The sequence below is a fragment of the Thamnophis elegans genome, chromosome 10, assembly GCF_009769535.1.
Source record: "Thamnophis elegans isolate rThaEle1 chromosome 10, rThaEle1.pri, whole genome shotgun sequence".
Classification (NCBI taxonomy): domain Eukaryota; kingdom Metazoa; phylum Chordata; class Lepidosauria; order Squamata; family Colubridae; genus Thamnophis; species Thamnophis elegans.
Window position 1 is genome coordinate 69,071,227 of NC_045550.1, and position 23,767 is coordinate 69,094,993.

The window sequence follows — 23,767 nt, forward strand, 5'->3', positions numbered from 1 at the left end:
AAAGAAAGAAAGAAAGAGGAGGGAGGGAGAAGGAAGGAAGGGGAAGAAGACGAAAGAAAGAAAGAAAGAAAGAAAGAAAGAAAGAAGAGGGAGGGAGAAGGAAAGAAAGAGGAGGGAGGGAGAAGGAAGGAAGGGGAAGAAGACGAAAGAAAGAAAGAAAGAAAGAAAGAAAGAAGAGGGAGGGAGAAGGAAAGAAAGGAAAGAAAGGAAAGAAAGGAAAGGAAAGGAAAGGAAGGAAGGAAGGAAGGAAGGAAGGAAGGAAGGAAGGAAGGAAGGAAGGAAGAAAGAAAGAAAGAAAGAAAGAAGAAAAAAAGAAAGCAGGCAAAACTGGGGATGGAGCATTTCTGACCAACTACTCGTACTCCTTTCAACCATTTGTTTAGTGATCGTTCAAAGTTACAACAGTATTGAAAAAAAGTGACTTATGAATTCAGACCCTTGGCAACTGACTCATATTTATAACGGTCACAGCGTGATCCTCTTTTGTACAACCTTCAGACAAGCAAAGTCAATGGGGAAGCCAGATTTCCCTTAACAAACGAGTGACTAACTTAACAACGGCAGAGATTCACTTAACAAAGGCGAGAAAAGGGACAAAACTCACTGAACAACTTGTCTCGCTTAGCAACACAAATGTTGGGCTCAGTTGTGTGGCCGCAAGTCGAGGCCTGCCTGTATTTTACCCAAAGGCAGGAACTGCAGCTCACGAAAGCAGTTTTGTTTCAAATCAATTGATTCAATTCATTAAACACCAGCGGCCAAAAATGCTAATATAATCCTTGCTTGCATAAACAGAGGCCCAGATATCCAAATCAAGTGAAGGATTAATACCACTCTACAAAGCCTTAGTAAGGCCACACCTGGAAGCCTGTTCTGGTCACCACGATAGAAAATAGATATTGAAACTTTGGAAAAAGTGCAAAGATGATTTAAGGCCTAGAGACAAAAACATACGATGAACGGTTGCAGGAACTGAGCCTGGCTAATCTAGGGAAGAGAAGGACCAGGGGAGACAGGAGAGCATCTTCCAATATTGGAGAGGAAGGAGCCAAGCTATTTTCTAAAGCACAAGAAAGCGAGAGAAAGGAAGGAAGGAAGGAAAGAAAGATGGAGGGATGGAAGGAAGGAAGGAAGGAAAGGAGGACAAAAGGAAGGAAGGAAAAAATAATTAAAAAAGAAAAAAGAGAGACATGGCTAATCTAGTGAAGAGAAGGACCAGGGGAGACAGGAGAGCATCTTCCAATATTGGAGAGGAAGGAGCCAAGCTATTTTCTAAAGCACAAGAAAGCGAGAGAAAGGAAGGAAGGAAGGAAAGAAAGATGGAGGGATGGAAGGAAGGAAGGAAGGAAAGGAGGACAAAAGGAAGGAAGGAAAAAATAATTAAAAAAGAAAAAAGAGAGACATGGCTAATCTAGTGAAGAGAAGGACCAGGGGAGACAGGAGAGCATCTTCCAATATTGGAGAGGAAGGAGCCAAGCTATTTTCTAAAGCACAAGAAAGCAAGAGAAAGGAAGGAAGGAAGGAAAGAAAGATGGAGGGATGGAAGGAAGGAAAGGAGGACAGAAGGAAGGAAGGAAGGAAAAAATAATTAAAAAAGAAAAAAGAGAGACATGGCTAATCTAGTGAAGAGAAGGACCAGGGGAGACAGGAGAGCATCTTCCAATATTGGAGAGGAAGGAGCCAAGCTATTTTCTAAAGCACAAGAAAGCAAGAGAAAGGAAGGAAGGAAGGAAAGAAAGAAAGAGGGAGGAAGGGAAGGAAGGAAAGGAGGACAGAAGGAAGGAAAAAATAATGAAAAAAGGAAGAAGAGAGAAATGGCTAGCCTAGGGAAGAGAAGGACCAGGGGAGACAGGAGAGCATCTTCCAATATTTGAGGGGCTGCCCCAGAGAGGAGGGAGGGGTCAAGCTATTTTCCAAAGCACCTGAAGGCCAGACAAGGAATGAGAGATTCAACCTAGAAATAAATAAAATTTGTCTATTGGAAACGATGCTAAAGATTGTTTTTTTTTCCACTCAAACATTTAAAAAAAGGAGTTTTATGAAGTTTTTCTTCTTTTTCTTTGACTGGATTTCACAGCAAAGGGGAAGAAAGGTAAAACCACGGACTAACTGAAATTTAAAATTATTTTTATAGCGCTTCTAAACTCCCATATGTCCGTCCCCAAGAAAAATCCATCTATGGTGTAAAGAATCAGCTTTTCTTTTTTCTTTCTTTCTTTCTTTCTCTTCTCCCTCCCTCCCTTCCCCATCTCCCTCTTTCAAGCTGATAAGCATGAAAGGAAACCCATTTCACAGAATAGAGTTGGCAGGGACCTTGGAGGTCTTCTAGTCCAACCCTCTGCTCAGGCAGGAAACCCTACACAGGCAGTCCTCGACTTGAGACCAGAATTGAGCCCGATATGCCTGTCGCTAAGTAAGACATTTATTGAGTTTTGCCCCATTTCAGAACTTTCCTCACCACTCTCTTGTTAAGTGAATCACTTGCCGTTGTTAAATTAGTAAAGCCGGTTTTGAAGTGAATCTTGCCTTCCCGCTTGACTCTGCTTGTCAGGAAGTCGTAAAAAAGGGGAACATGTGACACACACACCCCGGGACACTGTGACCGTCATAAAAATGAGTCAGTGGCCAAACGGATGAGTTTTGATCACGTGACCAGGAAAAATGCAGAGGTTGTAAGTGTGAAAAACGGTCGTAAGTCACTTTTTCCAGTGTCGTTGTAACTTTGGACAGTCATTAAATGAAGCGTCGTAAGTTGAGGGCTACCTGTACTAGTATCTTTCTACCTTGACAATTTAAAAGATGTGTGGACTTCAATTCCCAGAATTCCCCAGCAAGTTGGATGGGGGATTCTGGGAGTTGAAGTCCACATATCAAGTTTTGGTAATATTCAGAAACACACACACCTCCTCTACACTGTTTCAGACCAAAAGTTCCCCAATCTTAATCAATCTGCCTAATTCGTAAAAAAAAATTAGAATGTGATTCAAAGGAAAATAAAATAAATACTAGAAAAATAAAATAGAAACTAGGAAATTAAGAGGTATCTAGTCCCCCCCCCCCAAAAAAAAACCTCCCAAGAAATTAAAATACGTTAGTTCATTTTTCAAGTAAGCGAAAGCACACGGATCACAAAATTAGAAAAATGCCTGGGAGAAAGTTTTATGGAAAGCGGTTTTGAAAAGCGGAAGGAGAGAAAATGGGTATTATTAATGCAGGGCAGGTTAAAAACGAAACACAAAAGAGACTTTTTCCTGTTTAACCACGCACCGTCAGCATAAAATAAATTATAACGCAAAGAGAATATTGATAGCGATAAGAACCTTGGGTGCAATCTGAAAACAACCATTTGAACATCATGGGCATTGACAGAATCGCCATCCGTCAATTGCAAAAGGCAGCTCGACTCAAAACAGCTCACATCCTGCAACGATACCTTTGACATTACTAAACATCTGCCTTTTCCATCTTCTTGAGAAGGACTTCAGAGGGGGGCAAAAATGCCAAATCCTGGGTAAACATCTGGCCGACTGTGTGATGAACCACAATAATAACCGTCGGCCGCATTGACCAAATTCCCATTGGTCAATTGCAGAAGGCAGCTGGGCTCAAAACAGTTTACATCCTGGGATGAAATCTTTAATCCCATCAAAGCTTCTTGAGAAGGATTTAAGAGGCGGACAAAAATGCCAAATCCTGGGTAAACATCTGGCCGACTGTGAGATGAACCACATTAATAACCATCGGCGGCATTGACCAAATTCCCATCGGTCAATTGCAGAAGGCAGCTGGGCTCAAAACAGCTTACATCCTAGGATGAAATCTTTAATCCCATCCAACTTCCACATCTAGCTGTCCTTGGGAAAGTCTCGATAGGTGGACAAAAAAGGTCAAATCCAGTGTGAACATCTGGCTGACCATGTCACAAACCGTAACAACGATGGCTGTTGATGCCATGGTATTGTGGTTGATCCGAGTTCAAAACCCATCAACCCAGGCTGGTAAAGAATTCCATCCCTCACTTGGTGGGTCCCCATACTTTTAATATTCTATTCTCTCAACCAACTGCCCAACTCCATTTTTCAGAGACTCCTAGAGCTGGAAGGGACTTCAGAGGTCATCTAGTCCCATCCCTGCCTTGTCTGGCACCTTTCCTGAGCCCCGTGGGCAACAACATTCAGAGAGCCCACTAATTGAGCCCATTCCTGAAGAGGTAGAACATGCCAGGCAGTCTTCGATGTACGACCACAATTGAGGACCAAGACAGTGGTTAAGTGAGTTTGGCCCGTTCTTGCCATAGTTAAGCGAATCACTGCAATTGTTAAGTGAATCACGCAGTAGTTAAATGAATCCGGCTTGTCAGAAGGTCGCAAACAGGGGATCACGTTAGTCCGGAACAAAGCAACCGTCATAAATATGAGGCATCCAAATTTTAATCACGTGACGATGGGGAACGCTGCAATGGTCACTAGCATGAAAAACTATCCCAAGTCACATTTTTTCAGTGTCGTCGTAACTTCGAACAGTCGCTAAACGAGTGGTTGTAAGTCAAGGACTACCTGTGCCATATTGCAAAGCTAGCTAGGATAAATCAAGATGAAAAAGGACGACAATTAACCTGGTGAGGAAATACGATGGTTCCGCCATGGTGGCCGTTATGTGAGACGGGCATAAAAACCCACCCTACCTACTTATACAGGTAGTCCTCGACCTATGACCACAACTGAGCGCTCAAATTTACATTGCTAAGCGAGAGTATGTCCCATTTTACGACCTTTTTGCCACAGTCGTTAAGTGAATCACCACGGCCATTACGCTAGAAACCCAGTTGTTAAGCGAACCCGGCTCCACATTGACTTCTCGTCAAACGGTCGCAAAAGGGGATCACGTGGGACACTGCAACGGTCGTAAGTATGAGTCAGTTGCCAAGCGTCTGAATTTTTAGCACGTGAGCATGCAAAGGTCGTAACTGCGAAAAACGACCGTAAGTCACTTTTTTCAGTGCTGTTGTAACTTTGGATGGTCACTAAATGAACAGTCGTAAATTGAGGACTAGATAAAATAACCTTTATAGTCATTTTTCTGTGGGACTATGGCACACTTTAAAAATGAAATTCTGTTGCCCACTCTCAAAAGACTACACATATATAACACACATAGATATGCTATAAACATACATACACATGCTATGAACATACATACCTACACGCCAATATATAAATATACTACCTGTAGTAAAATATACTTTTGCATTCAACCATGTAAAAGTCACCATCATATCATCCCTTTCCAGAAACAAACAAAAATGTCCAAATTTAGCGATTACAAAACCCATCCTAAAATGCCTACAGGGAGTCTTCGACTTACAACTGATTCATTTAGTGACCGTTCCAACATACAACGGCACTGGGGGGAGGAAAAATCACTTATCACCGTTTTTCAACCTTACAACTTTCGCTTATGGTTACGTGAGCCAAAATTCGGACGCTTAGCCTCTGACTCATCTTTATGACGGTCCCGTGAACCCCTTTTGCGACTTTCTGACAAGCTAACTCAACGGGGAAGGCCAGATTTGCTTAACGACCGAGTTACTAACTAATCAACCGCAGTGAATTCGCTTTTGAAACGAGGCGAGTAAAATCGTAAAATGGGACCAAACTCACTTAACCAATGTCTCACTTCGCCACGAAGGGCTCCGGTGTGGTCGTAAGTCGAGGACTACCTGTACAGGATCACCTGCTCTCTTGCGAAGACTCCTGGTCCCCGCCATGTCCCCACAACCAAGCATTTGCCTCCCGAAACCTTCCAATTTACACCTGAGCAATGAAAACCTGGACCTCTCAGCTCTGCTACCTGGTGTGGTACAGGTAGAGATTAACAAGAGTTGGAAGGGACCTTGGAGGTCATCCAGCCCACCCCCCTGTCCAAGCAAGGGACCCTACTATACCATTTCTGCCAGATGGCAGTCCAGTCTCTTCTTGAAAGCCTCCAGGGATGGAGCTCCCACGACTTCCCAAGGCATCTTGTTCCATTGAATGTAGAATAACAGAGTTGGAAGGGAGCTTGGAGGTCATCTAGTCCAACCCCCCTGCCCAAACAGGAGACCCTATTACGCCATTTCTGACAGATGGCAGTCCAGTCTCTTCTTGAAAGCCTCCAGGGATGAAGCTCCCCCAACGTCCGAAGGAAACTTCTGTTCCATGGGTGGATTGTTCTCCGTCAGAAAATTCCTCCTTATTTCTAGGTTGAAACTCTCCTTGGTCAGTTTCCATCCGTTATATATTTATTCCTTGTTTGGCCTTTGGGGGCTTTGGAGAATAGCTGGACCCCCTCCCTCTCTGGGGCAGCCCCTCCAATGTTAGAAGATGCTCTCCTGTCCCCCCTGGTCCTTTCCTTCCTTACACCAGCCATGCCCAGTTCCTGCAACCATTCATCGTATGTTTTAGCCTCCAGCCCCCTAAATCCTCCTGTTGACCTTCACAGCCAGGTATAGCTATTACAGGTGTGCATTTCCTACCTGGAAGGGAGGGGAGCTCAGAAACGGAAGGATCCCACCTCTCAGCAGCTGAAATGCCAGGATTAAACGCTAAGCATCTTCACACACACACATGGAGACAGAAACCAGCATCTGAAGGGCTTCCTCCTTCACACACGCCTTACACAACCCACAGGTGTGCTGTCATCGCGCATGTGATGGGATGTGGATGATGCATCAGCATCAGCCACGAAGGACCTCACAAGGCAATTGCGCCCAGCGGTGAGCCATCAGGCAGCAAGTCAAGTCTTGCAACGTTTTACAGAATCCTGGAATTGGGAAGTAGCCTAGAGGTCATCTAGTCCAACCCGCTGCTCACTGCACAGGGTGCTAAATCATTGCGGGGCGGAGAGTAATCCAGACTTCTTAAAGTCCTAACTCTTATTTCACTGGCTGAAAGCATCCAGCATCGCAAAATTTCTCCTCTTTTTTATTTATTCATCTATTTATTTATTCATTCACTACATTCCAAGCAATTCTTGGTTGTTTTTAAAACATCCATAAAAATACATTAAAATGCCTAGGATATAAAAAAACTAAACTAAAAACTAAACTAAACTAAAAACTAAACTAAACTAAATTAAACTAAACTAAAAACTAAACTAAACCAAAAACTAAAATAAACTAAAATAAACTAAAAAAAAATAAAAATAAAATAAAAAAAATAAAAATAAAATAAATAATATAACAAAAAATGCCTACTTCTTATACAGGTAGTCCTCGCCTTACAGCCATTCATTTAGTGACCGTTTGAAATTACAAAGGCATTGAAAAAAGTGACTTATGACCGGTTTTCATACTTACGACCATAGTAATATCCTTGGGGACACATGATCAAACTGACTCACATTTATGACGGTTGCAGCATGTAAGTGGCCTTCCCAACAGGCTTCTGACAAGCAAAGTGAATGGGGGAAGCTGGATTCACTTAACGACCACACAATTCACTTAACATCAGTAATTAATTTAACAACTGTGGCAAAAACAAAGGTTGCAAAATGAGATGCAACCCGTTTTAACAACCGCCTTGCTTAACTAGAGAAAATCCGGAGTTCAATCGGGGTCGTAAATCGAGGATTTCCTGTTACACAAAAATCCATCCATCTGTCCCGTCCAACTGTCCATGCCTCCGTCCATCCTTCCTTCCACCCATCTGTCCCTCCATCCTTCCGTCCATTCGTCTATCCCTCCTTCCATCAATTGATCTATTTGTCTGTCCATCCATTTGTCCATCTGCCCATCCATCCGTCTTTCCATCCTTCCATCCATCCCTCCTTCCATCAATTGATCTATCTGTCTGTCCATCCATCCATCTATCTGCCCATCCATCCAGGTCTCTCCATCCTTCTATCCATCCCTCCCTCCTTCCATCAATTGATCTCTCTGTCCATCCATTTATCCATCTGTCCCTCCCTCCCTCCCTCCCTCCCTCCAACAATTGATCTATCTGCCTGTCCATCCATTTATCCATCCGTCCATCTGTCCGTCCATCCATTTATCCATTTATCCATCAATCCATCCATCCATTTATCCATCTGTCCCTCCCTCCCTCCCTCAATTGATCTATCTGCCTGTCCATCCATTTATCCATCCGTCCATCTGTCTGTCCATCCATTTAACCATACATCCATACATCCATACCATCCAAGAGCCGAGGTGGCGCAGTGGTTAAATGCAGCACCGCAGGCCACTTCAGCTGACTGCAGTTCTGCAGTTTGGCTGTTCAAATCTCACCGGCTCAAGGTTGACTCAGCCTTCCATCCTTCCGAGGTGGGTAAAATGAGGACCCGGATTGTTGTTGGGGGCAATATGCTGACTCTGTAAACCGCTTAGAGAGGGCTGAAAGCTCTATGAAGCGGTATATAAGTCTAACTATTGCTATTGCTATGGCTATCAATCCATCCATCTATTTATCCATCTGTCCCTCCCTCCCTCCATCAATTGATCTATCTGCCCGTCCATCCATTTATCCATCCATCCGTCCGTCCATCTGTCTGTCCATCCATCCATCACTCCATCCATCCATTTATCCAAGCCGCCCATCTCCCTCTTAAAAGGTGGTTCCAGGCAGTTTATAGGTCTTTTAAAAAGACTAATAGAAAAAGAGTTAATTTTTTAAAACTCTGCAACTTGAAACAAAACTGCTAAAATACATCTTTTTTCTCAAGCTGTTTTTTGCAAACAGTTCAGTTTTTTAATAGTTAAATAGAAACCTCCGGGAAAAAAAAAACCATGTTCGAATACAGGTAGTCCTCGACTTACAACGGTTCATTTAGTGACCAAAGTTACAACAGCACTGGAAAAAGGGGAATCAAGACCATTTTTTCACGCTTATGACCGTCGCAGGATTCCCACGCTCACGTGATTTACATCGGGGTGTTTGACCACTGATTCGCAGTTATGACGGTTGCAGGGTCACGTGACCCCCTTTTGCGACAAGCAAAGTCAACGGGGAAGCCAGATTCCCTTAACAACCGAGTTACCCGTTTAACAACCGCAGTGATTCACTTTAACAACCGTGGCAAGAAAGGTCGTAACACGGAGCAAAACTCAACTTTAACAAACGTCTCGCTTAGCAACGTAAACGCCGGGATCCATTTGGGTCGTAAGCCGAGGACTACCTCTTACACTGTCCCCGGGGAAGAGGGTTTGCACGACCCGGCCAATCTATGTAACCACCTGGATGGCACATGCTGCGTTTGTGCTGCAGCCGCGCAATTCCTTGCATTAAAACCAAGATCCAGCACAGACCACAATGGGTGTGTGGGACGTCACACATGGGGTGGCCGTAACCCCGGGCCATTTGTGCCAACCTAAAAGGCCTCTTTGGCAGGGGAAACCCCACAACGTGGGCGACACCAGGGCAGTGAACCAGACGCCCGCAACCGAAGCTTGTTACACAACCACTTGTGACACCTTGCCGTCACCAACTTCACCCAGGAAAGTTGCAAAAAGAACGCGCACACACACACACCACACCCGATGTACATTTGTGCACCTCTGGTGTGTGTGTGTGTGTGTGTGTGTGTGTGTTGGCATCCCAATTTTAATCCAAACTCTGCCACTTTTAATCCCTTTTGTGCACACCTCCTCACTGGCTGGAGGAGATCTTCCCCTGATCTTCCAGCTCTGGAACTCCCTAGGCGCTGCACGGATCCCTAGCAAGGAAGGGGACCCATGGTGCACCGCCCATCGCTGGTTCTTTTGAACCGGGGACTTTTTCCGGCTTCTTCCTTCTGTCTGGCTTGGAAGAGGAAGCTGCCGACATATCCTGGCCCGTCCCCGGAGGGTTTTGGGAAAAACAAGCCGGTGCAACTGGTTTGCGACTCCCGCACCTGGCAAAAGGGGAAAGGCAGCGTTTTCCCCGGGCCGAGCGCCTAGCCCCTCTCCCTTGCCTCTTTGCTGTACTCACCATTTGCATCCCTTCCAGAGGGCTGGATTACGGCGCAGGTGGCCGGATGCCCGTCCCGCACATCTGGCCAGAAGTTTCCCCCCCCCTCTCTCTCTCTTGTCTCGCTCGCCCAGCCAGGCAGGCTGCCTCGCTCCCGATTGGCCAGCGGGTCACATGACCATGACTTCACCCATCCTGGCATGCGGGGAGGAAGGTGACCACTGGTTGCTTAGCAACGCGGGGTGGGTGGTAGCTCGGCCTTGCAGCCTAGCCAGAAGTTGCCAGTAGGAGTGTGTGTGTTTTGTGTGCGCGCAGGCAGCTTGCAAAGGCACACCACACAAAAACACACACACACACACACTTGAACCTTGGAACTCCCCCGGGGGCTGATTCCTGGCACAGCCCGGGCCTCAACGCCTGGGCATTGCAACGGGGCAAAAATCTATCCTTGCAAAATGCCCGATTCGGATTTGAAACGGATCAACAAAACAGCGACGTCAGCAGTCGGGCGGCGGCTGGATTTCCCTGGGCAAAGGGAGGGAGGAGGGAGGGAGGGCGGGCACGCAGTAGAGCTTGCCACAGCTTGGGGGAGGGGCCTGCTGAAGGCCCCTCCTCCTTTGGGTGTCACCTGTCACCTCCCCATAACAAGGTATCATGCAACCTTCCGGCAGGTAAGATGGGTTGGCAGCACAACAATCGCACAATTAGAGCCGCACAACTGAATCGATGCAACAACTGAGCCGCCGGGGGATTTGACCACCTGAAACCTGGCCAGGTGAGGCTTTGCGGCGTCTCCTTCTCTGGTTCGGGAGGCGGGATAGGTAGTCCTTGAGTTACGACCCCCAGCGGAGCTCAACATTTATGTTGCCCAAGGGAAAAAGACTTAGGAAGGGAACTTTGCTCCACTTTTACGGCCACAGCGATTAAGGGGACCGTTGCAATCGTTCAATTAGGAAACTGGTCGTTAAGTGAATCTGGCTTCTCCCGTGGCCTTTGCTGGTCAGGAGGTCGCAAAACGGGATCACCTGACTCTGGGACGCTGCAACCGTCATAGATACGAGGCAGTTTGCCAGGCGTCTGAATTTTGATCACGTCACTAGGGGGATGCCGTAATGGTCGTAAGTGTGAACAACGGTCGTAAGTTTTTTTTCCTGTGCTATTGTAAGTTTCAAACGGTCACTAAATGAATTATTGTAACTTGAGGAGTCCCTGTATGTTAAGCTAAGATTTTCTATGTCACGCCTTTATTATTTTTGCAAAGAATTCAAGGTGGTGAACATCGGACTTCCTCTTCCTTTTTCCCCTACAACAACTATCCTGTGAGGTAGGCTGGGCTGAGAGGAAATGGGAGGAAGTCACCCAGCTGGCTTTCATGCCTAAGGTGGGACTAGAACTCACCGTCTGCTAGTGACTGAGCCAAAGACCTCCAGCTGGCTATTATGCCTAAACTGGGACTAGAACTCACCGTCTCCTAGTGATTGGCCCAAAGTCACCCAGCTGGCTTTCATGCCTAAGGTGGGATTAGAACTCACCGTCTCCTAGTGATTGGCCCAGTCACCCAGCCAACTTTCATGCCTAAGGTGGGACTAAAACTCACCGTCTCCTGGTGATTGACCCAAAGTCACCCAGCTGGCTTTCATGCCTAAGGTGGGACTAGAACTCACCGTCTCCTGGTGATTGGCCCAAAGTCACCCAGCTGGCTTTCATGCCTAAGGGGGGACTAGAACTCACCGTCTCCTAGTGATTGACCCAAAGTCACCCAGCTGGCTTTCATGCCTAAGGTGGGACTAGAACTCACCGTCTCCTGGTGATTGGCCCAAAGTCACCCAGCTGGCTTTCATGCCTAAGGGGGGACTAGAACTCACTGTCTCCTAGTGATTGACCCAAAGTCACCCAGCTGGCTTTCATGCCTAAGGTGGGACTAGAACTCACCGTCTCCTGGTGATTGGCCCAAAGTCACCCACCTGGCTTTCATGCTTAAGGTGGGACTAGAACTCACCGTCTCCTGGTGATTGGCCCAAAGTCACCCACCTGGCTTTCATGCTTAAGGTGGAACTAGAACTCACCGTCTCCTGGTGATTGGCCCAAAGTCACCCACCTGGCTTTCATGCTTAAGGTGGGACTAGAACTCACCGTCTCCTGGTGATTGGCCCCAAATCACCTATCCAGCTTTCGTGCCTAAGGTGGGACTAGAACTCACTGTCGCCTAATGATCGGCCCAAAGACACCCAGCCAACTTTCACGATTAAGGCAGGACTAGAACTCACTGTCTCCTGGTGATTGGCCCAAAGTCACCCAGACGGCTTTCATGCCGAAGGCAGGACTAGAACTCATTGTCTCCTGGTGATTGGCCCAACTTCCACGCTGAAGGTGGGACTAGAACTCACTGTCTCCGGCTTCCCCCACTGACTTTCCCTGTCGGAAGTCATCTGGGTAGGTCATAAATGATGATCACATGATCCTGGTTTTGTGTAAACATTGTAATACACTCCAGTTGCCAAGCGTCTCCATTTTGATCACGTGGCCACGAAGAAGCTGTGACAGTCATAAGTGCGAGGACTACCTCTACTGCATTGTCCTGGGTTACATGATCGCAGTTTACAAGCTTCCCAGCCCATTTCCAACAAGCCAACTCAACAGGGGGGAATCAGATTCACTCAATGACCGTGCGGTTCACTTAACAACTGCAGCCATTCGCTCAACAACCAGTCGTGAACTGGACATGATTCACTTAACAATGGCCTTGCTTTCCAATGGAAGCTCTGCAACTCTTAACGATGGTCGTATGTCGAGGACTACCTATACATAACAGACTGAGATGTCCCGGGCTTCTCTTTGCCTGAGAAGAGGGTTGGACTAGAAGACCTCTAAGGTCCCTTCCAACCCTGACGATGTGGTGCCATCGGAAGCAAGCCAGACATCCCTGCTTTGAAATTCCCCGGGGCCCAATAAATCTAATTTTGTTGCTTTTAATGTTTCATTGAATTGCAAACCAATTTGGAGGTTGCTATTTTAATCAATTACCCCATCGATTGTGCGTTACATTTTATTTGCAAATTGCCTTGAACCTGATTTGGTTTCAGGCTGAAGTAGACAAACCTCATCAATAAATTAACAGCGGCATCGCCTAACTCTTCCAAGGAGGGATCCAGTCTCCAATGCGGCTGGGATCAACCACCGAATGAATCTAGGGTGCTTTTGCCCAGAACTGGGGTACGGAAATGGATCCCGACAGCTGATCGCTCACTTGAGATCTTGGGAGCAAAATCTGTTTCTCCAACGCCCACCCTGCAAGGTGGGACAGCGCACCACCACGTTTAGAATTTGCGTTTGTGGGTTTCTTTCCAAGTATTTTACATTAGAGGTAGGTTTTGACTTACAGCCGTTCAGTTACAATGGCGCGGATAAAAGTGAGTTAGGATTGGCTTTCATATTTATGACAGGAAGGAGGAAGGGAGGACGGAAAGAGGGAGGGAAGGGGGAAGGAGGGAGGGAGAAAGGTGGGAGGGAGGAAGGAAAGAAAGAGAAAGCGAGGATGGGAGGAAGGAGGAAGAAAAAAGGAAGGGAGGAAGAAAGGAGGAAAAGGAAGGGAGGAAAGAGGCAGGGAGGGAGGAAGAAAGGAGGAAGGAGGAAGGAAAGGGGAAGGGAGGAAGGAGGGAGGAAGAAGAAAGGAGGAAGGAAAGAAAAGAAAGGAAGGAAGGAGGAAGGAGGGAAGGAGAAAGGAGGAAGGAAAGGGGAAGGGAGGAAGGAGGAAGAAAGGAGGAAGGGAAGAAAAGAAAGGAAGGAAGGAGGGAAGGAGGAAGAAGGGAGGAAGGAAGAAAAGGAAAGAAAGAAAAGAAAGGGAGAAGGGGAGGGAGGAAAGAGGGGAGTGAGAGAGGGAGTGGGGAAAGAGAGAGAGGGGGGGGAATGAATCAATCAGTATGAAGCATTTTTTACCAACTACGGGTAGTCCTCAACTTACAACCACTCATTTAGTGACTGTTCAAAATTACACCACCACTGAAAAAAAGCAACATGACCCTTTTTCACACTTACGACCGTTGCAACATCCCTGTGGTCAGGTGATTAAAATTTGGACATTTGCTCGTATTTACGACGATCCCGGGGGCCGCACAATCTCCTTTTACGACCCCCTGCCAAAGTCCCTGGGGAAGCCGCATTCACTTAACGACCGTGTGACTTAACCACCGTGATTCCCTTAACAACGTGCGGCAACCGAGTCATTAAACGGGTCAAAACTCACTTAACAACTCTCTCGCTCAGCTGTGAAAATTGGGGGGGGGGGTGGAATTGTGGCCCCGAAGTCGAACATTCCCTGCAAATGGCATCCCGAAAATAAGTGTGAAATTCTGCAGCTGGAAACACCTGGAGACCAAAAACACGAACACCGATGCACAGGTGGGAAGGTTGTCGTACCTGAGGCCGTGCGCCATGAATCATCTTCCCTTCTCAAGCTGCTCCTGGCTTCATCTCCACCTGGCTTCCTTCTCTGTAGTCTGCAGTTATTGGGAGGGGTGGTGGTCAAAATATTATATATATATATAAGACCACCTCCCCAAGGATCGGGCGAAGACCTCTACGGCTGCTGTGGGGTTCAAATCACGGCCATCGGGATCTCAGATCACACGGTCCCATGCAGGGATCCTTCCAAAACCTGCAGGAAAGAACAGAAAGATCCGGAGTGCGCCATGCGCCAAGGTTGCGGCTCGGCATCGTGGATGATGCGGTTGTGCCAAAAAAAAAACCACTGGGAAAAAAACCTTCTGTTTGGTTTCCCCTGTGTTTGTGAAATGAAAAAAAAAAACACACGGGCAGCTTTCAAGTTTCTAGTCCTCAGTTTTTACTGGGGGTTCTGCATTTCGACCGCAATCGAGCCCAACATTTTCATGGTTAGGGGAGACGTTCGTGAAATGGGTTTGGCCCCTTTTTTGCAAACTTTCTTTCCCCCGTCGTTAAAAGAATCGCTGCAGTTGATAAGTGAGTCACACGGTTGTTAAGTGAATCGGGCTTCCCCATTGACTTTGCTTGCAAAAAAAAGACCATTATTCACACTTACGACCATTGCAGCATTCCGCACAGCCACATGAACCAAAATTCAGACGCTTGGCAACTGACAACTGACTCACATTTACGGCGATTGCAATGCTCTGGGTTCAGGTGACCTCCCCTTTTGTAACCTGACCAGCAAAGTCAGCGGAGAAGCAAGATTCACTTAACAACCGTGTGCCTCACTTAACAGCTGCCGTGATTGACTTAACCCCTGGGTCAGGAAACATCTTACAACGGAGGCAAAACTCACTTAACACATAGCAACACTTAGCAACATGAATGTTGGGATCCACTGCGGTCTTAAGTCCCAAGTCATAAGTCGAGGACTACCTGAAGGGACCCCCCCAGGGGAATTTTGCCCTTCCTCTCTTAAGGGAGTAAACAGCATTTTACAAGCAGAAGGGGAACTTAAACACGGAAGAGAGGGAAGGGACGGACCGAAAATAAAGTTAAAATTAAAATTTTGCAGAAGAAAGTCTCGGGTGAACCGGAAGCTTAGCGGACAGGAAGAACACCCGGTCCCCGGAGAGAACCAGGGTGAGCTCAGCGCACCAGCCTTACCACGAAGACACCTACGCACTGATCATCAGGTCCATGTGTCTCCTCCGCAGGGCGGTCGGCGGGAATCCAGACTTCCTCTTCTCTGTAAATCTGGGTCAAAGCTGCCCCAGAGGACGGCGGGAGCAACAGACGTAAATCTGAACCGAAGGCAGAAACGGCCACAGGCAGGAAGACAGAGAGGAAGAGCGAAAGAGGGAACCGAGAAAGGGATCGTAAGAGAGCAGACCGCGAGATTGAAAAGCTTCTGCAGGACCTCGCCAGCAACCAAGATGGACGCAGAGACCTCGCGTCCGGGCATGCAATGGAGGAATTACAATCCACGCCATCGCCGCTGGGTACGCCAGAAGCCATGACAGGCAGTCCTTGACTTACAACAGCTCAGTTAGTGACCGTACAAAATGACGTCGGCTTATCGCCGTTTTTCAACACTTCACAACCGTCGCGGCATCTCCGTGGCGCCGTGATCAAAATTCGAACCCTCGGCTCGACTGGCTCGTATTTCTGACGGCCGAAGCGTCCCCGGGGCTGGGGGGGGGGGGAGAGGTGTCGCGCGATCCCCTTTTTGCGAGCTTCCGACAAGCGAAGTCAAGGGGGGGAAACCGGATTTAATTCACACCCATTTCAGTAAAGTGTTTAACGACCACAGCGATTCACTGAACCGCTGCGGCGAGTAAGGTCGTAAAACGGGGGCGAAATTCACTTCACAACTGCCACACACACACACCCCGCCCCAGCAACAGGGAATCTTGGTTCAATCCTGGCCGTTAAGTCGAGGACTACCTGTGATTAACCCCGACATATCCAGTTTCTACTGCAGGAGGTGTGGCTCAGTGGCTAAGATACGGAGCTTGTCACTCGGAAAGGTTCGGTGGTTCGAATCCCTAGTAATCCTGTGTGAGCAGGGGGTTGGACTAGATGACCTCCAAGGTCCCTTCCAACAGTGTGTGTGTGTGTGTGTGTGTGTGTGAGAGAGAGAGAGAGAGAATCTGCAGGGGCCAAATGCACCCACGGAAGCAATCGTCCCCTTAATTTGCACCCTGATTCAAATTGTCGCTAAAGCCAATTTGCGGCCAAAAAATCGAGGTGCGCCACTTTCTTGCTTCTGCATCCCCCCAGGTTCTTTGTGCGATCGGCTTGTGCGAATGCAGTGAAGCTGACACCTCTGTAAGTCTGCAAGGGGAAGAGGATGGATCCAGAGCCGAGCAAAGCGTGGCCACAGGCAGGCTGGACCGGAGGGAGGCTTCCTATCGCTCCATCGTCCTTGCCGGCCGAGTTCCCACGACATTCCCGTCCTTCAAGGACGAACGTTGCTTGCGTTGTGTGGGAAAGGACTCTCCTCCCGCTGCACACACAGCTTCCTTGCTTCCCCCTCCGCCAGCTCAGCACACAGACCGACAAACACATCAGACGGACTCAGAACTTTCTCTGCATCCACACAACACTGGGGAGAAAAATTAACCCCTGTTCTAGCTCGGCTGGGCTCCGTTCCTACAACGCACTCAGCAACTAGCCACCATATCCACAGTCTACGGTCTCTCTGAAATCTTGAGATGCTTCAGACAAACCATCATCCACCGGCGCTGATTTGAGCTGGGGAGACTGGGCCTTGCAATCCTGACGGCACCAACCTCGTGTCAAATTTACCCACAAACCACGATGGGTACAGCTTGTCCTCGCCTTGCGACCGCAACTGAGCGCAACATTTCCACTAAGCGAGGCAGTGGTTGATTGAGCCGTGCCCCGCCTTACGCCCTTTTGTTGTTAAGCGAATCACTGTAAAGTGAATGACAAGGTCGTTAAGTGAATCTGCCTACTCCTTTGCTGACCGGAAGGTCACGAAAAGGGAATCATGTGACCCCCCCCGGACACTTTAACCGTCATAAATGTGAGTCGGATGCCATTTTGATCATGGGACGCTGCAACAGTCGCTAAGTGTTAAAAACAGTCGCCACTTTTTTCAGTGGCGCCGTTAACTTCGAACGGTCATTATGCGAATGGCTGTAAGTCAAGGACTAACTCTAGTGACCGTTCAAAGCTACGACGCTACTGGAAAAAAGTGACTTATATGACCGTTTTTTTCACAATTAATGACCATGGCAACATCTGCATCTGGACTCGTGATCAAATTTGGATGCTGGACCAACCGCCCCGCATTTACGACGGTCGCGGTGTCCCGGGATGTCTGTGTGTGTGTGTGTCACGTTGTTCCCTTTTGTGACCGTCTGACGAGCAAAGTCCAGGGGGGGGGGGGAGAAGCCGGATTCACTTAACGACCGGGAACACCTGCAGTGATTCGCAAACCTCCCTTAAGGAGTGTTTCACTGAATGACAGAAAAGGGGCTCCAGTGTGGTCGTACGTTGAGGACTAAGTGTATGTGGTGTGTGTGTGTGTGTGTGTGTGTGTGTGTGTGTTTTAATTTCTAATTTTAGTGAGTACATTTTGTGCACTGCAGAGCCTGGATGAGTCAGCTCGATGCACCAGCCAGCAAAACGTAACTTGTGCCAACCTGTGAAAATCCAGTGTCTTATGTCTGGTTGCTATAATGCCAGGCGGGACGAAGGCCAGACTGGCATGAATTCCTTTGGGGAGGGTCTCACCCGCCCCCCCCATTGTTTTTCTGACGGGGCAGCCTCCCTATCCCCCCCCCCCAACCTTTTCAATTTACATCCAAGGACACGCCAGGCCTGATTTAAGGCACCCCTGGATGCCACTTTCAGGGAAATGGGACACACACACACACACACACACACACACACCTCACACACCCCGGGAAAGTGCCAGGGCGTTTGCCTTGAATACCGGCAGTCCTCGATTTACAACAGTTCCGTTTAGCGACCGTTCGAAGTTAGAACGTTGCCGGGGAAAAGCGACTTTTTCCCCCCCACATATCGCTATCTCCAAGGGTCGCGCATCATCAAAATTCGCAAACTGGGCCACTGACTCGTATTTACGACGGTGCCTGGGGGCGCGGGGGAGTCACTTGACACTCCCCCCCCCCTTTTCCGACCAGCAAAACCAACAGAGAATCCAGTTTCACTCCAGGGGCCGTCTGACTGACTTATAGTAAATGCAGTGATTCGCTTAATGACGGTGGCCAGGAAAGTTGCGGGGTGGAGAGGAGGCTCCCCTGCACGAGCGTTTCCCGTTAGGCACCGAGATGTGGGGCTCAATTGTGGTCGTAAAGTTGAGGACTACTGGTAATCAGGGCCCCTGCTGCCTGGACGTGGGTATCAGCTGCCCGACGGATTAGCAGAGCCCCTGAATAACTCAGCCATTGCGCCTTGGATGGGAATTCCCTTTAGGGAGGGGGGAATGCTTTACGGGGGGGGGTCTCATAAAGGGGGGGGAGTGAGAAGGCCGCCATCTGACCTGGCCCTGCCCATCAATCAGGGTCCTCCTTAAGCACCCCCCCCTTTATCAGCCACATTCGCACAACACCTTTTGCCTAGCGGCTGAATTAGCAATAGCAATAGCAGTGGACTTATATACCGCTTCATAGGCCTTTCAGGCCTCTCTAAGCGGTTTACAGAGAGTCAGCATATTGCCCCCAACAATCTGGGTCCTCATTTTACCCACCTCGGAAGGATGGAAGGCTGAGTCAACCCTGAGCCGGTGAGATTTGAACCGCTGACCTGCTGATCTAGCAGTAGCCTGCAGTGCTGCATTTAACCACTGCGCCACCTTGGCTCTTTTAATTAACCCATTCCTGGCGTTTACTCATTGTGTAATTTACTTTGTGTAATTTACTTTGTGTAATTTACTCACTGTGTAACGTTACATATATAGTCCACAATTGAGCCCAAAATTCCCACTGCTAACTAAGCCAGACCGTCGAGGAGTTTCCCGCCCCTCATTATATGACCTTTGTTCGCGGCATTGTTAAGTGAATCAGTATAGTTGTGATCAGACGGTCGTTAAGCGAAACCGTGCTCCTTGACTTTTGCTTGTCAGAAGGTTGCAAAACGCGACCTCGGGCACTGCGACCGTCGTAAGTACGACTCAGTTGCTGAGCATCCAAATTTTCAGTTCCCCAACCAGTGGCAAGAAAGGTCGTTGAATGGGTCAAAACTCACTGAACGGCCATCACACTTTGGGCTCAATTGTGGTCGAAAGTAGAGGACTACCCGCAGTTGAAAAAGGCCACAGGAACCCAATTGGCAAAATGCCCCCCAAAAATCAGGAGGAATCTGGAATTCTGACTCGTGAATTCTTCTTCCCGAGACCAAGGGAGATAAAAATCGATGATTTTTTTAAAATGTTTTTTTTTTAATTTAAATCAGATTTTTTAAAAAATTTTATCAAATTTATTTTAAATTTTGGAGCAAAAACCTATCTAAAGGTGGTTTTCTATTTAAGGTACATTAATAATTGAGTTTTATTTGGCAGGAAACGTAGCCTGTGAGGCTGTACGTTTTGCAATATTTACATTTTTTGGTAAACTTCATGCAATGAATCCAAGCTCTCTCCAAGCTGAGATGCATTCAGACAATTTCACAGCGGAGATTGACAGCTGCCCTTTAAAAATTATGATTGAAATCAAGCCTTTTTTTACTAGTGATTTAAATCGCGATTGAAATCGATTCGATTGAAATCAAATCCATCCTGTCTAGAGGCAGAAGCTTCTGTGAGCTCAGAATAAAATTTCAGGGAAGGGAAAAAGCGCTCCCAAGATCCTCCTAAAATTTGAGGTCTTCCAAAATGCGGAAAAGCATCTTTGTAATGCCGGCAGATTTATTTCCAATCCTAAAAGACCCCCCCAAGGGTGGAATTTGCTGGGTTTTGGATTCTCCAGCTCCCACCCACCAAGTTAACATCTGTTCCTCCATCTGGTTCCTTCTCCCCCCTGCAAGAAAACCCCCAACCACATCTGGGGAGAATCTCTATTTCGCTCATCTGGATTTGGGAGTTTTCCAGCTGTCAGCAGAGCATGGAACACAAACACACACACACACGGAGCAACTTTTAAGACTTGTGGACTTCAACTCCCAAAATGCCAATGTTTTGTGGGGCTGTCCAAAAGAAGAGGTGTGGGTCAGCTTATTGTCCAAAGAAAGCAGAAGCAACAGATGGAAACTGATCAAGGAGAGAAGGAAGCAACCCTTGAATTAAAGAGGAATTTCCGGACAGTGGGAACAATTAACCCGTGGAACTACTTGCCACAAGAAGTTGTAGGTGCTCCAACACTGGAGGTTTTTAAGGAGAGATTGAACAGCCACTTGTCTGGAAGGGTATAGGAATTCTCGTTTGAGCAGAGGGTTGGACTAGAGGACTTTAAAGATCCCCTTCAACTCTGTTGTTCTGTTCTGTTCTGTTCATTTTATTCCCTTTCTATTCTGTGATTTTATTCTATTTTATTCTCTTCTATGTTCTATTTCTATTCTATTACTTTATTCTGTTCTATGTTCTATTCTATTTCATTCCATTATGTGTTTTATTTCTTTTCTATTCTGTAATTCTATTCTTTTTTATTCTATTCTGTGTTCTATTTCTATTCTATAATTTTATTTTATTCTGTTCTGTCTTCTATTCTATGTTTTATTTCTTTTCTATTCTATTCTGTAATTCTATTTTATTCTATTCTATTCTTTCATTCTATTCTGTGTTCTATTTCTATTCTGTAATTCTATTTTATTCTGTTCTATGTTCTATTCTAGTCTGTACTTTCTTTTCTAGTCTATTCTGTAATTCTGTTTTATTCTACTCTGTATTCTATTCTATTTCATTCTATTATCTGTTTTATTTCTTTTCTATTCCATTCTATAATTCTATTCGATTTCATTCTATTCAGTGTCCTATTTCTATTCTGTAATTCTATTTTCTTCTGTTCTATGTTCTATTCTAGTCTGTATTTTCTTTTCTATTCTATTCTGTAATTGTTTTATTCTATTCTGTATTCTATTCTATTTCATTCTACTATCTGTTTTATTTCTTTTCTATTCTGTTCTGTAATTCTATTCTATTTCATTCTATTCTGTGCTCTATTTCTATTCTATAATTCTGTTTTATTCTGTTCTGTGTTCTATTCTATTCTATTTTATTTTATTCTATTATGTGTTCTATTTTTATTCTATATTCAGTAATTCTATTATGTATTCTGTTGTTCTCTATTCTATCCTTGTTTTATTCCTATCCTATTCTATGTTCTGTTTTGTTCTAGTCTAATTTGCTAAACAAATGGTTATAAATCAAGAATTATCTGCATTCTAAATAAGGACATATTATTTAAGCAGAGTCACCCCTTATTCCTCAATTCTTTTTCAGAGCAGTTTTATGCGCAAGAAATGTTTTCTCAGGCCAAAATTGCTTTGACTGACCCAAGGCCCGTCTGTTTTTCTCTGCAGTCAAGAATTAGCCACAACTCCTTTATTTTCCTGATTCATAGGAATATTTTCTTCCACTGTGTCCTTTGACACATTGTAGTGAAATAGTATTTTGAGTGTTTTGTAATCTCCTCTTGGGTAGTCCTCAATGTGCAGCCCATTCATTTCACGACTGTTCAAAGTTACAACTATTTAATAAAAGTGACTCCGTTTTTCACACTTACAACGGTTGCACATGGTGATCAAAATCTGGTTGCTTGGACGATGTTGGAAATGTAATGCTGCACGAGGGACCTTCTACCATATGTTGTGGGAGTGCCCGAAACCGAGGGATTTTTGGCACCGGTTGCAATAGAGAATGTTGGAGATGTGATTGTGTGGATGCTACATATTACTATATATGGTGGACTTGCAAAAAAGGTTAAAGGAAATATGGTGGATTATGCAAAACATTTTTAAAAAGAGGATAAAGTTTACCCCTAAGTTATTCTTGTTAGGTATAACTACTGATTGTACTGTCATAGAGACTAATTTGATTTTGAACCTAACAACGGCAGCAAGACTGTTGGTGGCGCAATACTGGAAGAAGGAAGATTTGCCTACTATTCAAGAATGGACGTTAAAAGTAACAAGCTTATCAGAGATGGCTAAAATATCAGCATATCTTAAGGGCTATTCAGATGAGAAATATAAGCTGGAATGGAGAAGATGGATTGATTATATTCAAAATAAATATGGGACTAAGAAACTCCAGATAACTTTTGACTGAAGAAGCAAGGAATGACATAATTTGTTTAGAGTTAACTTAACAAAAGAGGATTTAAAGTATAAATGAGGATATGTTGCTAAAGTTTTTTTTAAGTTCACTTTAGAATATGATTGTTAAAGATTTATACCCTGTATTTCAGTGTTTCTCAACCTTGGCCACTTGAAGTCCAAACATCTTCAAGTAGCCAAGGTTGAGAATCACTGCTGTATTTGCTCTGAGAATTTGGGGGGGGGGGAGGTAAGGGGGGGGGAGAGGGTTCCGGAGGGGAGGGGAGGTAAATATTTGTAAAAGCTTGTTAAATTTTCAATTAAAAAAAGAGAAAGTATTTGGAAGAGATGCTAAAGGATGGAGCTGAGGCCAGAATTATTTCTACTAAGGGATCACAAAAAGAAAACATGGCAAAGGTGGAATATATTTAATGCTGCATATTTTAACGGCAGCAAGGCTGGTTCTTGCACAAAAATGGAAAAATAAAGAGACTCCCTCGGAACAAGAAATAATAAATAAGATACCGACATGCGCAGAGATGGACAGACTGACTCTTAGAGCTCAAAGACACGGGAGAGACGGAATATCACGGAATCTGGGACAAATGGTACCGATGGTTAGAAAAGGACAGAGAAACACAAACAAGTTAAGAATTGGAAAATACGTTATTAAGAAGGTGTGTTAGGAAGGAATCGGATATGAATTTGAATAGTTAGTAATTGTATAAAAGAAAGGATCAACTGACTGACTACGTACAGCTATGTAATGGATATAAAATGTAATTGTTGCAAGATCTAATCACTATATGGAAACGTTTATGCCAGAAATGTCCCACTATCTCCGATGTTTTTAATGCTTATCTAATAAAAAAAACTTTTTATTAAAAAGAAATTGGTTGCTTGGCAAAGGACTCGCATTTATGACCGCTGCAGCGTCCCGGGGTCACATGATCCCCCACTTTTTTTGCGACCTTCTAACCAGGAAAGTCCATAGCAAAGCTGGATTCACTTAGCGACCGTGTTACTGACCTAACAACCGCAGTGAGTCGCTTTAACAATTGCGGCAATCGAAGTCATAAAACAGGTTAAAGCTCCATTCAACTGCTTTGTAGTTCTTCAAGAAAGAAAATAAGAGTATGTGGATTCCTGCACAGGAT